Raw genomic sequence first — 13,060 nt, 5'->3', positions numbered from 1 at the left:
GTGGAGGTGGCTCTTCTGTGTTGTGCCATGCGCTTGTGAAGTGGCTGTTTGGTCTCTCTAATGTAGAGGTCTGAGCATTCCTCGCTGCACTGTACAGCATACACCACATTGTTAAGTCTGTTTTTGACTTAACATTTGACCTTAGAACTGAAGAAGCTTCTCGGATGAGAGGTGAAACGTCTTCAAGTAACTTAAAGAAGTCCAGACGCTTTTCTTTGCAAGCTCCTTTGACTACGATGACCTGGATGACTGAGAACCTTCACAGGCCATTTACCATTTCAATTAAGTACATTTCATTTGACCAGATTCCCTTAGATGGAGTTAAAATATTTTACATTATATTTATGTAATAAAATTAGATTTTGGGAAAATCTACATGTTAAAATAAGTTAAACTCCATAATATGGGTAGAATTGTCATTATTGAAATATTTTTTTCTGTTTTTGTCACACTTGATTTGATTCTCTGTTGTATTTGTTTTGTTTTTATTGATATTAACACCATTAGGATAGGATAAAAATATACTTTAAGTGCAAAAACACAAAAAATTTAAACTGAAATAAACAAACTGACAAAATTTACATCTCAGAGATTCTTTAACTATTCGGATACTGTTGACAGCCTCGGTACTCAAGTATTCTTCAGACTATAATTGAATCGATGCATAGACCCAGACCCCTGCCTGGATGGCTCAATGAAGTCACGAATAATACACAACAAGGCTCTAGCCAAGACTGAACCTGGCTGGGGAGGATTTGTGGGAAATAAGAATGAATGAGAAATGAGAACTATACCCCCTGTTATTGCTGTATTATTTAGGTGCCCTTGAGTGAGGCGGTGAACATCTAACTGGAAACAGAAAATGGTTGAATGGCTAAAGCGCTGCTTCAAGAAGCCAGCGGCCATACTCGTGCATTTCTTTTTCTAATTAGTGAAGCGTAACAAACAGCAGGTAATGAAACTGGAATAACCATGACACTGAATGTTCCTCTCACTCAAACAGAGAGAGAGAAGGGCCGACATTGTGTTTCTCACAGTGTGGGTAATTAGAATGGATACACATTCACTGTAATTTCTCTCTGCGTGTTACTGTTATAGTATTGTAAGTGTGTACTGTTCTGCTGATGCAGGGTTATGTTATGCTAATTATTCAGGCTGCTAGTTAAATGGAGTAACTGCATCATAGCTAATAGTATCGTCTGCTGTTATAGGCTACGTCCACACGTACACGGGTATTTTTGAAAACGGAGATTTTCCGTTTCCGTTTTAAAAAATAATCCCGTCCATACGTAAACGCAGAAATGAAGGAAAACGCTGCTAGGAACATGCCAAAGCAGCAGGTGGCGATATATTCCTAACCGTGCAGAAATGTTGGCCAATCAGAAGTCTAGAAGCCTCGGTGGGAAAAAGTAAACAAAGCTGGGGCATAGAAGCAGAACCGAGTCGTATGTGTGGAGGGACAGTAACGGTGTGTGTATATGTGAGCATTTAAACACTGCAGAGAGTAGAATTAACAGTAACAGTATCGTAGAAATTCATTTCACCGAAACAATAACGCACAGTGTGACGTCAAAAAATGCGCACACCTTTGACGCTGCATTTTCTCCGTTTTTCTCGTCCACACGTAAATGCAAAAACTGAGTTTTCAAAAATATCCACCCTGGCCGGAGTTTTTAAAAATCTCCGTTTTCAGTGACCAAAAACGCCATTTACGTGTGGACGAAAGGTGCAAACGCATAGAAAAATCTGCGTTTTTAAAGATACCCGGGTACGTGTGGACGTAGCCATAATTTTACCTGCATGTTTACATTTTATAGGCCTTATTCATTTAAGGTATGTTGATGAGTAAAGAAATGAAAGTTATCAATAAATATAGTGGAAAAAATGCATTACGCCTTAATTTAAATAAGATGGCTTGACATTCTCCACATGTGCTTTATTTTTAAAGCTGAGCAAAAAAACACTCCTCTTTTACTTATCTGTGCTAACATGGAAATAACCAGCTATGCTGTTTCACTAATCTGACATGAAGCTACATAAAACACAATATGAGAAAACTGTAAACACAGTAGAACAAATATAACTCAGATCTTCTGCACGCCACTGTGAGCTGTTCCAACAAATATAAACTTTGGGGCTGCAAACCCAGAACTTCTTTGACATGCCCCTTTGGAGTCATGCAAGACAATATGAATCATGTACACTGCTCAAGAAAATGAAAGGAACACTTGTTAATCAGAGTACTGCATCAAGTTAGTGAAACAGCTCAGGTATTGATTTGGTCAGTCAAGTAGCAAAGGGGGGTTGTTAATCAGTTTCAGCTGCTTTGGTGTTAATAAAATGAACAACAACCTTTAATTAATTTTGTTCTTTTGTAAGGTGACCTTGGGTTTTTGAAAAGGCACCCTCAAAGAAAATTTATTATTATTATTATTATTATTATTATTATTATTATTATTATTATTATTATTATTATTATCATCAACAGGTGCACTACAAGGGCAACCCCCAAAACCTCTGACATTTTCCCTGATTGACATCTTTTCTGATTGTGTTTTCACTGGATTTGAATTTGACTAGGATCAGTGTCAGTACTAACACGAGGTGATGTCTGGACCCCACAGTGGTTGTGGAGGTACTCCAGCTCCTCCTGGATGGCACATCAATACATGCCATAGCCAGAAGGTTTGCTGTGTCTCCCGGCACAGTTTCAAGGGCGTGGGGGAGATTTCAGAAGGCAGACAGTTACTCTAGGAGAGCTGGCCGTAGAAGGTCCTTAACCCATCAACAGGACCAGTATCTGCCCCTTTGTGCAAGGAGGAACAGGATGAGCACTGCCAGAGCTACAAAAAGACCTCCAGCAGGAGACTGGTGTGAATGTCTCTGACCAAACAATTAGAAACAGGCTTCATGAGTATGGGCCCATCGTCCATTAGTGGGCACTGTGCTCACTGCCTAGCACTGTGGAGACTGAGGTCCATTACTGGCACCCTTTGCTTTTTACAAATGAGAGCAGGTTCACCCTGAGCACATGTAACAGATGTGAAAAGGTCTGGAGAAGCCATGGAGATCCTTGGAGGGACACATAGACCTCCATGTATAGGCAATGGCACCACGACTGCCATTATTTATTAGGAGGAAATCCTTGGACCCATTGTCAGACCCTTCTCTGGTGCAGTGGGTCCTGGGTTCTTCCTGGTGCATGGTAATGCCTGGCCTCAGGCATTACCTGCCTGGATGAAGGAATTGAAACCATTGACTGAACCCCATGCGCGCCTCACATAAGTCCAATAGGATGTACATACAAGCATATGGAGGCCATACAAACTACTCTGTTGCTGCAATAAAATTTTGACAAAATAAATCGCATCATTGTTCCACTTTTTCTTTAAATTCCACCCTGATAGTTTTTATTTTCATCAAACAGTGTGGTATCCTTTTGTTCCTAACACAATTAGCCTGTCCTTATCAGTATATGTATATCAGTATATCTGTCTCTCCTGTGCTGGGTCTGGAAGACAGGTTTTTGATAGATAGTGGTGGGGATGGGCTCTAGTCTCAGTAGTATTAGGATGACCAGGTGTCCCACTATATATGGGACTACAGAGCATTTCAATTCCTCATTTCTTCTTCCACATACTGAGGCAATGTAATCAATTTTTAAATTTTTTTTACCTGTGTGGCTATGCAGGTTAACTGATCACCACTTTGTGCTGTCCCAAATATTGCAAGGCACCACAAAATCATAAAGCATGCAGATTTTAGCAGAACTGCACAGATGCGACTACGAGGAAAATGAAACCAAGCTACAACAAAGATGACTTATGACCGGGCGAAGTCAGTGGAAGATGATTTTCAGACCTTTTCCCTTTTTACCCAGAGTTATTTTTCAATTTCACACAGGCACAGTATAACAGAGCACAGCTGAGTCTCACATATTACGTTATAGGTATTAAAATTTCAGACTTCCTCTTAGCATAGGTGATGTATCATATAGTCAGAACTCAGTTTGATGGTATTTTTTTCCAGGGAAAAAAAATCTATATTTTAATTGTAATTACTATTATTTTCAGTATTTGATATCATAAAAATTATAATGTTATTAAAATGCGATGTACTTTTTTCAAATAAATTAAAATAAAAACAATTCAAATTATTGCAATTTTGTAAATCTCGTGTGTTTAGACCATTCAGGCTCAGCAAGACAAACAGAATTCCTGTGAAATTACAAAAGTACATTTTCAAATAAATAACACCTGCAAGGAACTCCATAAACAGGACAGGCACAAACAGGGATTTACATCCAATGAAGGACAATTTAAATGTTTCCCTCTCATTCATATTTGAACAGCATCCCCACCAGAAGAGTTCAGTGTCCCTCTCTCCTCCTCCTCCTCCTCCTCCTCCTTCTCCCATTATAAAACCTGCTCACTCCGAGTCTTGGGAATAATGTCTGTCACCGTTTGGGGGGCTGGGGAGAGCTTTAACCCGGTCACAACGTGGGGAAGTTGCGCACGGGTTCTTCTGCGTTGCCATGGGTTTTTTGTGAAACCTATTGACTACGATAGGGTCCCTTCTTTTCTTTGAGTCTGTCATTGTGGAGGTGGAGGAGAAGGAGGAGGAAACCGCTATTACTTTTTTACCCTTTTTACAGAGGCGCAGAGAGGAGGAGGAGGAAGAAGAGGAGAGGGGAGCAATAGTAGCATCCAAAGGAGGAGGACGAGGAAGAGGAGAAGAGGAGGAGGAGGGGTGGTACTCCGCTACACACCAACTGCGAGGCACGGCGGCAGCGTTACGTTGACAGTTAACACTCCCTCTGCCTTCTTCCTCCAGCGGTGGACACAATTCAACTTTGTGAACGGCTGTCTGGACATGAGTAGCACCTGAAGGTGAGTTCTTTTTAAAAAAAAAATTCTTCTTTTTTCACTTTGCTTCGAAAAGCAAATCGCGTTTTTCCCCTCCTTTGACTTTTTAGTTGTGACACTTGTTAGAAATGTTTGCTAGCTTGCGCACGCGGAGCTCCCCGGTTGTTATAGTGATATACAGCAGATACCTGCACGGGCTCTATATGGCAGGTGCTTGGAAATGCCAGTTTAAAGAAGAAGAAGAAGAAGTAGAGGAAGGAAATAAAGAAAGAAGGCAAATGTAGGAAAAGATGGATTTGGGATGGAATTGGGAAGTGTTGTCACGACTGCTTTGGGAGAATGTTTCATGAGTGGAATAATAACTACAGGTGCAGTTTAGAGTAATAGAAATGGTGTTGCTAGCTACCTTTGCTTCAGCCCCTTTTTAAATCACGTCCGTTGTATGCCGAGAGAGAGAGTTACTGCTTGTGAATTAATGCCTTTCTTATTTGTATGACAGCCTGAGGTAAAAAAAAAAAATTCACTGGAGATCACACACACACACACACACACACACACACACACACACACACACACACACACACACACACACACCATCCTTCTTATTTACCACTACACTGGCCATAACACAGGGCTGATCTGAGCCTGCATATCACTGGCTTGCATGCTGAGTGCTGAACTGCAGAAGGGAATCACACCTTGTCACCCAGCATGGTGAATCTCATTCTTAGAGGGCAAAAAAGTGCTTTTGCATGTGATATGAGAGTCATTTGCCTGGTATGTGGAGTAGGAATAAAGGTGCATGTGCTCTGAAGTGTAGACTTGAATGCAGAGGACCTGTACAGAAGGTTAACTGGTGTCACATTGGACATTCAAACTCTGTAAAAGGCTGTAGAAAACGAAATAAAATAAAACACCCTAGGTTTCTCTAATCTCGTTCTGCTCTTACGGGAAGTGGCTCCTCATTACGTGCGTTAGATATGTGATGCGTGATTGGCATAACTGATTAGACTTTAATCTGTGCGATTAAAATCACATTACAGTCACATTTTAAACCAAGGGCAGTCGTTGCTTGTGTGCCTCATTGTGTTTGCTGCACGTATGAACCGACTGTGTCTCACGTGGCGGGTATGAGGATTCCCTTAGTGTGAATATTTACGAGGTATGCAAATGTACTAAACTCCTGTGTGGAAGTGCAGCGATTTCAAATGTAGTGTTGTTTTCTGGGTCCCCCCCACCCTTGTAGATGATGCCTTTGAGGGAATCCCAGGAAACAGAACTGTTCCGTAGCTTACCCATAATTTGATATTTTTAATTCCTTTTGATCGTTGTCTTGTATTGTTCGCAGAACAGTCGATGCAACCCATATTGTCTGCACATTTGTAATGAAAAAAGGAAAAAAACAACAACCATGCACACTAAACACTGTCACTTTTGTTTGTTTTCGGGGTGCTGCTACTTCTTATCCTGGTCCCGTTGCTTAGTGTTCAACGCAAAGACCTTGTGAAGGTCAAACTGCCATTAGTGAGTTTAATCAAATCCAGCTGCAGATCCTATTCATGCTGCCCACCCCCCTTCATCCCAGCACATAGCTTCTCCGGTGTTCTCACACATCAGGTAAGTTGTCTAAATTTCATTTCTAGGCCAAAGACAAGAGGCTCTAATGGCACTTGTCATCACACGTGGTTTCCCCCCTCAGCTTCTCTGTATTCAGGGCAGTGGTGCTTTGTGTCCAGAAGTAGGTCGAATGCTTCTCACCAAACAATTTGAACGATCGCCAGTAATTGGACAAGCAAAGTGTCGACCATCTCCCAGCCGGTCCATGTCAGCCAGCGCCCCCCACCAGCCCCTGCCATCCTGTCTCCGCACCACTTAATATTCAGCTCCAACCTGGCACATTTCATGGAGCTTTTTCATCCTTTTAATCATTTTGATTGCTAAATGCAGCAAACAGAACATCCTTTGTGGCCGCAGACGGGCTCATTCTTAAAACGGCCTTGCAAGCTCAGCTGACTGAGTGTTTACAATGCAGTTTCCGCAAAACTGTTTAAATAAAACTTCCACCTGCACATCAGTGCTTGGTATTGCACAGGAACACCTGAGCTTCCAACTTTGTTGTGTTTGTCATCGGATTTTGCTCAAACTGGCAGTGCCATTAAAGGCAGGAAGTGCATTGAAAACATGAAAGACAAGAGACAAGCTATGATTTTTGTCTTTACCTGTTCATACAGGTGTGTGTTTGCCTTGGAGCTGAAATGTTTGCACTGATGGCATGTGTGTGTCTGTGTGTATGCATGTTGTATCGTCCTGTGTACAGCGGGAGGGAAATGAGGGGGCTGAGAGTTAAAAGGGGAAAGAAACAGAGAGCCCTTTCTTTTGTACCCAGGCCGTATTCACCTGGCCTTTATAGAGCAGACTGAAACAAGCCGAGATGCTGTGTGTGACTGAGGCGAATCAGCCTTTATTTCAAATATTTGATCCAAAAAGAGTTTTGACTCTGACACATTCTTTCACATAATCTTTGCTTTTTAAGCACTCTGAAGTGTTTACCTGTGTCTCATCCATGCAGTTTGCAGTAGATGCATTTCACCAGCATCAGAGCTGTAATTTTGGGCTGTAATTCAGTCCTGTCGGATGGAATCTGGAGTATCAGATGGCTGTAAGAGATTAGTGAAAGCAGCCTGACAGCAGCGAGCAGGAGTGAATAGCTGTATCAGACTAATTGTCCATTTTAGCTGCCCTTTTATCACCCTATCTAGAATGTGTTGCTAGTCGAGATGCAAAACAAAAAAAGTGCCTGTTGGAACAAGTACGATGCAAAGGGAAAACCCAAAGTCTGATAACAACAAGCATTACAATGATATACCTGGCGGCGTTAAGATGTTCAAATATGTTTTCCCGGAAGAGGCTGGCAGACGTGTAGAGAAGGTGTGGAGCCTAGCAAGTACCCAGGCCCTAATTGAGGTTCAGCTCAGGCTCCACCACTACAAGCAATTACACTGACGACTTGTGCTCCCTGTACTTCAGGCAGAGTTGAGAGTGCTGCAGCATAGCCGTACCTGAGCCCTGCTCTTTCATGTTTGTCACCGATGACAGCCAGAAAGGCACATTCCAGCCAGTAAGTTCTGGAAATGTGTCTGGTTACATGAAATATTCATTTCCTTTTCCTGCTCTCCAGCAATGTGCGTATTTATTTACCAGATTTTCTTTTTTATGATTCCCATGATTGGCTCAGAGAGGAGATGTAGGGGGGAGGAGGGCTTGAATTCTTATTATTTTTCCCCCTCCATGCAGCCTCCGATGGGGGATGAAGGTGAAAAGATAAGAGGTGCTGATCATCAGAATCAAGGTTTATTTCTTATTTAACAGGCCACTGCATCATCAGGACCAGTGGGCGAACATGATCAATGCCTTCTCGCACTGCACGGACAATTAATCAGGAAACACTGAAGGACAAACCCGTAGAGAGGTCAATGTTATCTTGAATGTTCAGTTCTACTTTTTTCTTTTTTGTGTGCAAAAGAAGCGAATAAGAGGGCGGGAGCAGGCGATGTGCTTCAGGCTCATCCCTGTCTGGAGGTTCAGTTTGGCCCGTCATTGCTCCTTTTTTCTGTGCTGCCGAGGCTGTTTTCTCACAAATGGAACATTTTACCCAGACATTGTTATTTGCTGCCAGCCCCAGAGCTTGCAGTGCTTTCATATCTTTCATAGTGTTTTCTGTTTACATGCCATAATTCAGAAAAAATGTCCCATCATTGTTATGTACAAGTGTTTACACGCATCTTTCATTTGTATTGTTATTATCCTCACCTCCAGGCTGTTTGTCAGTGTGCTTTTCATGGGAATTTCTTTTCCTTCTCTGCTGGAATCAGAGCAAAGACAGCGTCATGTAGTGTTCTTCTGTGTCGTCTGGCTTCACAATTGTAATTTTTATGTTGAATTAATCAACTTAGATTAGGCTCACATGAAAACCATGGCCAGTAATGAGAACCAGTAAAGAGGATGTTTTACGAGAGGAATTCTAATCCTAATGTGCATTGCTGTCAGCTCTAAACTAATTTTTCCAATCTCATTGTCCTGTTTTTTTTTTTGCATGCCTGCTCAGAATTTTAGTGTCGCCTCTGGATCATGGGGTACATATCCATGCAAATTCAATGTTTATGTTAAAAACCTTGGCGAAAAGGGCAACACAACCATAAGATTCTCCAAGGAACAACGAACATGACAGATATGCCTCAAATAGCAAGAAGTTATTGCCCTTAAGTCAGTGAGAGTCAGGGATGATTTCCATTTCAATTGCAGTCTCAATTTGGGATAAGTCATGCATACAGAGGTAAGACGAACAAAGAGCTTAGGAATAAAAGTGACAAATGAAGAGAATGGAACAGAAGAGCCTGGTATCATTGGCTTTGTGTCCCATGAAGGGTATTGTGTGGATAAGGTTACAAGGGGACCCTTGGGACATGAAAGTGAAGGGCACCAACGATGAGGAAGGACACGTTTGACAAGCAGGGGACACAGAGGGCATACTGGGCTCGATATGAAACACACCTCAGACTATGATTCTGTGACTCGTGTCAGTAAATTTGTTGGGGTTATCTCTCAAAATTGCTTGTGTTGTCTAAAGAAAAGTCCCCAGAACTTTATTCGGTTTATAGTCATATAAACCAAAGCAACAGATCCTCACGTTTTGATACGCTGACAGTAAAAATCCATAATAAATCTATGATGAAGGATTATGAAAACAAAAACCCTACAGTATTATATGAATCATGCAATCCGATTGTTCAGTCTGACGTCACTAGCCGTGTCTGGGCCTAAACTCCGCTGCAGGTCCATATATCAAACGATCACTGTGGCATTACTGAGAGTTGAAAAACTGTCTAAAGTCTTTCATCTTTAATAAAATGATCAGCGTTCTGCTCTACCAGGTGTAACAATTGAGTTTAACATCCAGGCATCCATGAAAACGGAATTTATGACATTTAACGGAGTTAGAAGTTAGCAGGAAGTTAGCTCGCTAGCTTCTATCTAAATACAATATAGCATGTCCTGACTGCGGGGTTTTGGAAACAAATTAAAACGTACAGCTCTGTTATCACTTCCAGCATAAATGAAGACAGAAAACTAAACAGCAGTGACGTTTGTAGGGTTACTGAAGTTTGGCTAGCTGGTGTATAATGATGTGCTACGTGACCGCTAGCGACACAGCTATGTTAGCATAATATAAACAAGCTAACTTTTTTTCCACTCGATAAAAGTTAACGTGAGTGTTCTCGGTGGTCAGGAACAAATGTAATCGCATGGCAGGATGCTGTAAAAGGACCAAACTTCAGCCAGGAGAACAACTGAGATAATCCATCCACAATACGAGGTTAGTCATTCATATACTGCTGCATGGGCTGGGCTGTAGCTACATCCTAAGGTTTTAAAAACTGAGCTTAAATAAATGATTAGTGGTAATAAAAGCCGAGGGAGGTCAACAGGGATCACTGACTGTTTTAGGAGCTTTTTGAGATCAAATAGAAGAAAATACATAACATTAAACATGTTAACAACACAAAAGCCATATTAAACGCAGACTACTTTAGACCTGGAAGTAGGATTCGTCACGTCATCACTGAACAACCGGATTAAGACGAATATTACTTTCATATTTTTCTCCATCACAATACTGAAGCATCCTCCCCATGTAATCCTTCGATAACACTTATGTTCTATTTAGTGAGATTTCGATTTTTTCTACTTCCTTTGTGTTGTATCCAATGTTTTGTCTACTGTTGCAGCTTTTCTCTATTCGCCTGTGTTTTCTTCAGTACATTTGACCTTTCAAGGTCACCATATGCTAATACATCTGGGGTTAGGGTAGGTTGAGGATTTGGCTAATGCCCACACATTTTCACCTATTTGGAAAACATTTTAGAGAAAAATATGAATGGCAATCAAAGTCATTCAGCACAGCCTAGTTTGCTTTGTTAAATTAAGCCGTATCTTTAAACAAATAGAGGGTCAGTTTCTTTTGCTGTGCCCCAAATTCTGTCTGCATATTCAGGAAAAATCCAATATTTCATGTAGTACTGTAGAAATTGTAAAGGAGGTCTCTTTAAAAGTATGTGTTTGTTTGACAGGGTGTACTGTGAGGGCAGTAGGGCTGAACGATATATCGCATTTGCGATAATATCGCGACATGATCAAGTGCAATTTTCTAACCGCAAAGGCTGCGATTATACTGCGATTATATTATACAATTCATGGGCTGCATCCTCCTGAGGCCGCATTTGTAGACCGATTACGTCACAGCGACGCGCCGAAGGCTGTCCAAATTACTACCATATCCCAGAATTCATAGCGCGGCCCAGCCAAACTCCAGTTTCCAGCAATGGCGGCCGCTACTAAGTTTTAAAATTACTCATACTAATCTTTCTGGGTCACAAAATAAACTTTTAACATATTTTCAGGCGAGAAAGTAGTTGTGTAAACATCAAATATCTGCTCGGTTTATCAAGATATCCCATATTTGCAAAAGTGCTTCGACGTTTTCAGAGGCGTCTGCTACCCACCAGCTCGACAGCTAGCCGGGAGCTCGAGGGTTACTGGTGCGGCCGAGAACGGCACAACTCCCGGCACATCATTTTCAGATCACCGCGGAGTTTCGCTGCTCGGGTTAAACGTAATATATAAGTCACTTAGACAACCTAAAAATGTTATTGTTGGGCTTTTTTCAGTGTTTTGTTTGTTCGTGAGTAAATCGGTTTGGCTGAGATTAAAGTTATTAGATTAGATAAAATAAAACTTTATTAATTCCCCGGGTGGGTTCCTCCTTGGTTTTCACACAGCTGACTAAACGTCAAACAGAAAACTTATTAAACAGAAGTATGAGACAGTCGAGAATTTACACCAGTGTCTGGTTATATTTTAGATAGCAAGAAGCAGACGGCCGAGTTTATTAAACTCCACCGAGACAGCGGTGACGCTAATCAGAACTAGCCTTCTGATTAGCTAATCAGAAGGCTAGACCGTCCAATTTCACGCCTTTAAACTTTAAAGGCGTGTTTGTGTGTGTGTTTATACAATTGCTATTATGTTTGCACTTTATGTGTAATGTTACTGACTGCAGAGATCAGTAAGATGTGTGTATTTTTTATTTATTAGTTTTATTTATTTAATATTATTTTTTAATTGAATGACTGTCTAGTAGTTCACAGATGTCGAAAAACTGAGTGTGGTAAAGCCACTGATTTTTTTTTTATGTATATTTCTGCAATCTGCACATTGTACTGACTTTCATTTTAATGTTTACACCAGGGTTCCTTGTCAGCACTTTATGCTCAGATGTTTGTAAGCTAAAAATAAACTATTGTGTATGTTCAAATATACTGTTGTGATTGAAGAAGTTAAATAAAAATGTCAGTCATCAATTCATGCATCACCTCATGTCATCATAACAGAGGTCTGTCTTCCAGGAAAGAACAGTTTAAAATTAATGTAATATAGTATTGGCCATACTATATGATGTATTGCTTGTCTTTGTTTAATAATACAGAAGACAAATACCTTAAAAAATAATCGCATATCGCATCGCAATCGCAATATTGGGGCAAAAAAATCGCAATTAGATTATTTTCCATAATCGCTCAGCCCTAGAGGGCAGCAGTGCTGTATTTCCAGATGCTTCCCCTGGGACCTCATTACATTGTGTGGGGCTCTGTTGGGTACTGTAAGTGGACTGTTGGGAGTCCCAAGCCGGTGCAGCCCCATGTATGATGATTTGGTGTGAACATACAATACAGTGTCTGCTCTGCATATTAAGAGCCTATTTACTGGCCCATTGGGGCCTGGAGTCAAGCACAGTAGCATCATCCAAATGGAAGATTAGAGAGCAGATCAGGCACGATTAGAATCGTGGAATAAAGAGGCAGGGCTGCGTGGTCAATTTTCTAAGTGGGCTAACACACGAGCAAAGACTTTAATCCTTTTCTGTTTTCTGTTGCACCATTTAATTTGGTCTATTTTTCCAAATTGCCATTTGGGTCGGTTCAAAGGTGGGGAATGTCCCAGCTGTTTCATACTGACATGGATACAATATTTCATATATATTTTCACGTTTTAAAAATCTGATGAGGCATATGCTGTGGTGGTTCTTTTTGTGTTGACTTCTTAATACTAATTCATGTTTTCTGCAGTTTTTGAAGGTT

At 41.0% G+C, this 13,060-nt stretch overlaps 1 protein-coding gene across 15 annotated transcripts in view; it reads left to right on the top strand.

The window, feature by feature from the left end:
- The first annotated feature begins 4,445 nt into the window (after nt 1-4,445).
- chl1b (cell adhesion molecule L1-like b) overlaps nt 4,446-13,060 on the top strand; it is an 81,855-nt gene continuing 73,240 nt past the window's right edge. For 6 of the 15 annotated variants that reach the window (XM_076883723.1, XM_076883717.1, XM_076883721.1 and 3 more), the window contains exon 1: nt 4,448-4,889. The gene's annotated coding sequence lies outside the window, so the exon portion shown is untranslated. Of the gene's footprint in view, nt 4,890-13,060 lie in introns of all 15 variants that reach the window. The other 9 variants (XM_076883718.1, XM_076883712.1, XM_076883715.1 and 6 more) reach the window with 5 other exon arrangements.

The sequence above is a fragment of the Maylandia zebra genome, linkage group LG5, assembly GCF_041146795.1.
Source record: "Maylandia zebra isolate NMK-2024a linkage group LG5, Mzebra_GT3a, whole genome shotgun sequence".
Lineage (NCBI taxonomy): Eukaryota > Metazoa > Chordata > Actinopteri > Cichliformes > Cichlidae > Maylandia > Maylandia zebra.
Note: the sequence above shows the minus strand (reverse complement) of the source record. Positions and strands in the feature narration are given on the sequence as shown.